This window comes from Phoca vitulina, unplaced genomic scaffold, assembly GCF_004348235.1.
Source record: "Phoca vitulina isolate PV1807 unplaced genomic scaffold, GSC_HSeal_1.0 scaffold22, whole genome shotgun sequence".
In the NCBI taxonomy this organism is placed as follows: Eukaryota; Metazoa; Chordata; class Mammalia; order Carnivora; family Phocidae; genus Phoca; species Phoca vitulina.
In genome coordinates this window covers 22413943-22420217 of record NW_022589725.1, presented here as the reverse complement: position 1 = coordinate 22420217, position 6275 = coordinate 22413943, and the positions used below count along the sequence as shown (strand labels likewise).

At 37.1% G+C, this 6275-nt stretch overlaps 1 protein-coding gene across 1 annotated transcript in view; it reads right to left on the bottom strand.

The window, feature by feature from the left end:
* Positions 1-6275, bottom strand: part of SLX4IP (SLX4 interacting protein) — a 286122-nt gene that overhangs the window by 209433 nt on the left and 70414 nt on the right. The gene's annotated exons all lie outside the window — the stretch shown is intronic.

Here is a 6275-nt window from a genome sequence, read left to right as displayed (position 1 = left end):
TATTTATAATGAACATCCTATTTTAGCCCTATAGGTTTTGTTTGAAGTATTATGATTTCATTTTGAGAAGTATTAATTGACATCTTTTTGTTTGCCAGACACAATAGTCAGTGGTATTAGAGGTTAAAAAAAAGATTTGTTCACAGTCCCTGACCTCAAGGAGCTGATCACCTAGCCAGTGAGACTTTTTTTTTAATATTTTTCTTTCTTAAAAAGCAATTGCATAAAATTATTTCATAATCATTCAAATCATTCATAAACATTATGTGGTAATAGAAAATTAAGAAAGTATGAAAGACACACACAGAAGGAAAATAAAGTCCAGTGTAGTCCTACTACCCAGAAAGAACCACTGTTTACATTTTATGTGCATCTTTTCAGTTTATTTTCTGTATATACTTTTCTAAAATGTGATCACATAGTATGTTGTTTTATAATCTGTTCCTTTTACCTAATATGTTATGAACATCATAAACATGTACAATCACTACATATTCTACTACTGCAGCATTTTTAATTCCTAAGGAAATTTCCATTGTAGAGATTCTACCATAATTTAGTCAATGAGCTTTTATTAGTATACTTTTAGGCTGTTTTTAATTTTTGTACCAATATAAGCAAAACCTCAGTGAACATCTTATATATATCCTTTTCCCATATCCTGATTATTTCCTCAGGATAAATAAATAGAATTAAGATTTCTGGGCCCAAGTATTTATTTGAAATGGAAAGACCATTAATGTACATTGTCTTAATTTTTAAGTCTTCCAGAAATGTTGCATCAATATACTCTGACCACAGTGTGTGGAAGTGCTCATTCTCCTGAACTTTGGCCAACACTAGTTATTTTTTGCCAATTTAATAGCTGAAAATGGACTCCTTTTAGTAATTTGTATTTTTAAAATTATTAATGAGGTAAACACTTTGTATACATTGTTGGCCAATGTCTTCCTTCTGTAGTCAAATTTTTCTTAATAGGCCTTCCATGTTTTCTATCAGTAAATTCATCTTTCCATATATATTTATATTTATTTTCTCATACACAGTATTAAAGGTATGTACATATCAGAAAGGTACATTTTTAAAGCAAATGCATAGCCTTTCTTCATGGTCTCAGTTTTCTAACCAGCTCCACAGGCCCAAGCTCAATGGCACAGTTTTGCACATTTCTATTGATTTATAACGCATAAGCAGCAACAAAACACCTATGTACTGTGAATAATATAAAATAGTAGATTAACTATTGTCTCTGTCTTTTAATGCCATCTAACTCTGTGACAAAGCATCCATGACATGGACTCTGTATGACCTGGCTAGGGCTGCCATAACAAATTACCACAAACTTGGTGGCCTACAACAACACAAATTCATTTTCTCACTGTTCTGGAGGCTTAGAAGTCTGAAATCAAGGTGTTGTCAGGGCTACACTGCCCACAGGAGCTCTATAGGGCAATCTTTCCTTGCCTCTTCGAGTTTCTGGTGCCCGTTGGCAATCCTTGGCATTCCATGGTTTGTAGACACATCCCTGCAATCTCTTCCTCCATCTAAACAGGGCCTTCCACTCTCTGTCTCAGTATCCCAAATCTCCCTCTCCTTTCTCTTATTAGGAAACCAGTCATTGGATTTAGGGCCCACCCCCAATCCAGAATGATCTCATCCCAAGATCCTTAAGTTAATTACATCTGCAAAGACCCTATTTTCAAATAACATCACCTTCACAGGTATGTGGCCTAGAACTTAGACATTATCTTTTGGGTGCAACACCATTCAACTCACTACAGATGGTAAAAATGTGCCAAGATGTCAATCTTCCTTCCCCAGATTACGGCTGCACAGAGAGCAAAGTATGCCTAACTGGGACAGAAGCACTAGGGCCAGGTTTTACCACCAAATAGTTCAAACCATGTCTCCATTTATTTTTTGTTAATTATAATCAAAGTGCATTCTCTTTTCCCTTAAATTACCCTACACCTGACATTCTTGTCTATTCTGCATCACTATCTGCATCATTTTCACATTTATTCTCTTTCCCCAAGAATCACATATAAACTACCCATTGGATGTTCTCTATGCCCACATAATTTACATACAAATATATAGAGAAAAATAAGTTGCTTTTGTCAAAAATGTAACTTTGCTTTTTCAGAAATGACTCTAAGTCAACTGAAACTAATTCATTATTTTCATGGTCACATAATATGATTTTCTAAGTTGTAGTGGATGATGTTGTTGTCCCTTTTGCACCCATCCCTAAATGCTGTGAGTGAATTGGCTACCGAGGGCTTATAGCTAACCCTTTCTCCAGGGAACTCCTCTAAACCCAAACAAAATCCACCTTCCCAGGGAGATTATGCCTGGGAGATCATTATGCCTGACCCTTTCCTGTGTGTATGTATGTGGACGGAGGACCCTCAGCCAATGACTTTGTACACATATTCTAACCTACTTATGTTTTCATTATAAGTGTGAGGTTCTAATGATTCTAATGAATTAGGTCACAAAAAATGTGTACCATTTAATAAATACTGCCTAATTGTTTTCCACCAGCAATGCATGAGAATACGATTTCCCATAACCTCTTCCCCTATAATATGTAATATGTATTATGTTTCTTGTTTTTCCCAATTGTTGTCTTGTGGTTATTTTATCTTAAAGTTCCTAATTATTAGTGAATTTAAACATTTTAAAAATATATTACAACTTCCATTTTTCATCCCATATGTGAGGAGCTTCAAAGTCACCACTACATCCTAATAACAAGTAGAAAACTGAACAAACTACAAATCAACAACTATTTTTAGATCTGTAGAAGGTGGTCCTGCTTACCAAATCCCAATGTGTGTGTTTTTGGTCAGGGAGAGGTTCCCACAACAACAAGCAATTCCCTGGACACCAGCAGCATGTCCTACAATTCAACTCAATTCTGACACTACCTACCTGGATAGCATCAGATTCCAAAGGCGAAGGGTTCAGTTCTAGATGAACACCCCCCACCACCACCACCCAGTCAAGATGCCATTGGCAAAACCAGGATAGCACCTTGCTTCTCACCTACGGCTACAGATCAAAGATTCCAATGATCCCTCCTTGCGTTCACTAATTTGCTACAACAGCTCAAAGAACTCAAAAAACTTATTAGATCACTAGCTTATTATAAAAACATATAACTCAGGAACAGCCAGACGGAGAGATGCTTAGGGCAAGGTATGGGGAAAGGGCACAGAGCTTCAATGCCCTCTGAGTGTTCTACTATCCCCAAATCCATGTGCTCTCTAACCGGGAAGTTCTCTGAACTCCATCCTTTTGGATTACATAGGCATGATTGATTAAATCATTGATAGGAGGTAAACGATTCAACCTCCAGCTCCTTTCTCTAGTCTGGACGTCAGAGGGTGGGACTGAAAGTTCCACACCTATATTCTAGGTTGGTTCCCCTGGCAACCAGCCCCCATCTGAGGTAGAGTCCCAAAGTCATCTCATTAACATAACAAAAGACACCTTAGCTCTCATCATTTAGAAAATTCCAAGGGTTTTAGGAGCTCTGTGCCAGACATGGGACAAAAACCAAATATATTTATTATAAACCACCAGTAATCACGGTCCATCAGAAAAGTGAGGTCACAGAGCAAACAGCTACCCCCAAAACTGGAGACAAAAAGAAACAGAGAATCACAATTTATCAGAGGAGAAACCCACAATCAGAAACCATTGTGGGAATGAGTGCCAAGATGGGAGAACCGGAAGTGTAATTAATGAATTGCTGTCCACTCAATATGGACAAGTCTGAATACTAAAAAAACTCCAAGGGGACCGAGTCAGGGGAAGTCATACTTCTGTGAGTTTTAACCCTCACCCCATTCCAGAGCTCTACTGGGTACTTACACTGAATATTGAAGAAAAATCCCCTTGTGTTTTCAACCGGGAGAGGGGAAAAGGCACCATGGATTAATGGTTCTTCTTAACAAGGCCTGTCCTCAGGAGAAATTATTTTACTAAAGCCTGTTAACCTTAAAAATAAAACTGCCCATTATTTTACTAACAAATGGGCTTATCTGGGAATAGTGGAGAATTGCATTCTTCTGGGACACGCAAGCTACACACCAAAACCAGGCAAAATCACAGGCAAGACAGCACAACAAAGCAAAGGAATGGTCTTTTATATAGGCAGGGGGAAATTGCAAAGGCTGTTATAAGCAAAAAGTCCATTGGAGTAAACTCGGAGTTCGAAATATAGTGGCTTTTCTTTTCTTAAGATTTTATTTATTTATTTGAAAGAGAGGGAGAGCACAAACAGGGGAAGCAGAAAGCAGAGAGAGAGGGAGAAGCAGGCTCCTGACACGGGGCTCCACCCCAGGACCCTAGGATCATGACCTGAGTCAAGGGCAGATGCTTAACGACTGAGCCACCCAGGGGCCCCTATAGTGGCTTTTCATTGGCTGAGTTGTGGCAACTCTCATTGGCTGGGCTGTTGCCAGGGGAGGAAAAGAACCTTTCTTCCTCCTCCTGGGATAGTAAAGTAGCAGCTAAAGTAGAATTGACTTGGAAGGCACATCTCTTCTCGTTGGAGCTGCAATTGACAAACTGTAGCAGGGTGGGAGAGCTCCCCCTGCTGATCTGAGGACTCCATTTCCAGCAAGGTTTCCTTTTATTAATTTTCAGTCTATTTTATCAAATCTGCTGGGATTTTATTAGAGCCAAACCTACCTGAGTGAAGGGAAAAACTCCAGCCCCCTCTATCCTTCCAGGTGGAGAAAGGGAAATACACACCTCCAGCCCTCTCCAGCTGTCCTGTCTCAACTAAGGGGGGAAAAATCTTGGAGGGGTCCAAGATGTCCTTCAGTAGATGAAGGACAATGGAATATTATTCAGTGCTAAAAAGAAATGAGCTTTCAAGCCATGAACAGATACAGAGGAAACTTAAATGAATAGTTGCTAGAGATTGGGGGGAAGGAGGGATAAATAGGCAAAGCACAGTGGATTTTAGGGCAATGAATCTACTTGGTACGATACTGCACTGGTGGATACATGTCATTATACATTTGTCAAAACCCATTAATAAAAGAATGTTTTAAAATTTTAATTGACAAAAGGCAAAATTACAAATTTAAAAAGTTGGATGGAGTGGTTACAAGGATATTCAATCCTTTGCTTTATTTTGAAGTCTTTATATAGGCTTAGTAACTTAACTGGGTATAATCTTATGATTCTCTTGGGTTATGTCAGGGACTACACAATGGGCATATTTATTAAACTTCCCTGACAGTCCTGGTTCACTAGAAACATAGAGAAATGTACTACATTTTACTTTGTATCAGTGTATCAGATATATCTATGAGTATGGAGCAGGTGATTTCATTGCAAAGGAATTAATATTCCCTGAAATTAAGAAAAATGCATTTAATTTGTGTCAACAAATTACTAATATTTGATCTCAGTCGTGCTTAAACTATTATCAAAACTGCTATTTTGCATCTCTTTACTCTTATTAAAAATTGTTTTGGGCTGTAAGAAATTAATAAATATATGTGAAATAAGTATGAATCTATTTTACGATTATATAAGCAACTTGAAAATTCTCAAATTACTCATCAAAATTAAAGAACTTTTAAAAACTAAGACAAAAGTTTCTCTATCAGTTTTTCAAGATAAACGATCAGCCATTCTTATTTATTTTACTTAGGAATTTACTATGCATGAACATCTTATTAAATTAGGCTACTCTTACATGATGATGAAGTATATGGAAAATTTTATCTTTATATTTATGGCACATGAAACCAAAATCTTTACAACACAGATGAATTCAAGTTCTTGTTTAAATATTCTTTTTTGCTTTTAATTGAGCATCGTAAGAAATATCTTCATCATTTTTATTATAAATTAAATCTTGATTATCTGCATGGATGAATCTCTCTTCTCATATTTGAATCCTTTCTGGTTTATTTTCATTGTAATGCATTGACATAAATATTGGGACTCTTCTGTGGAAACAATTTCAAAATGTGAAATTAAATATAAAGCACTTGCAGTTGGTTTTCTGACCCATGATTCTTAATTACTTAGAACCAGATAAAGTTTCTCCTCATTCATTCAATGAAGAGCTATTGATTGCTGACCACGTCAAGCCATAGTGCACCTATTTGCCTATCTAGCCTCATTTTTCCATTCATTTATTCATGACCTAGCACCATAGCTAGGGACACCATAGCAAGTACAAAAAGACAGTGTCCCTGTTCTGATTAAGCTTGAAGTCTGAAAATCATCCACATAAGGGT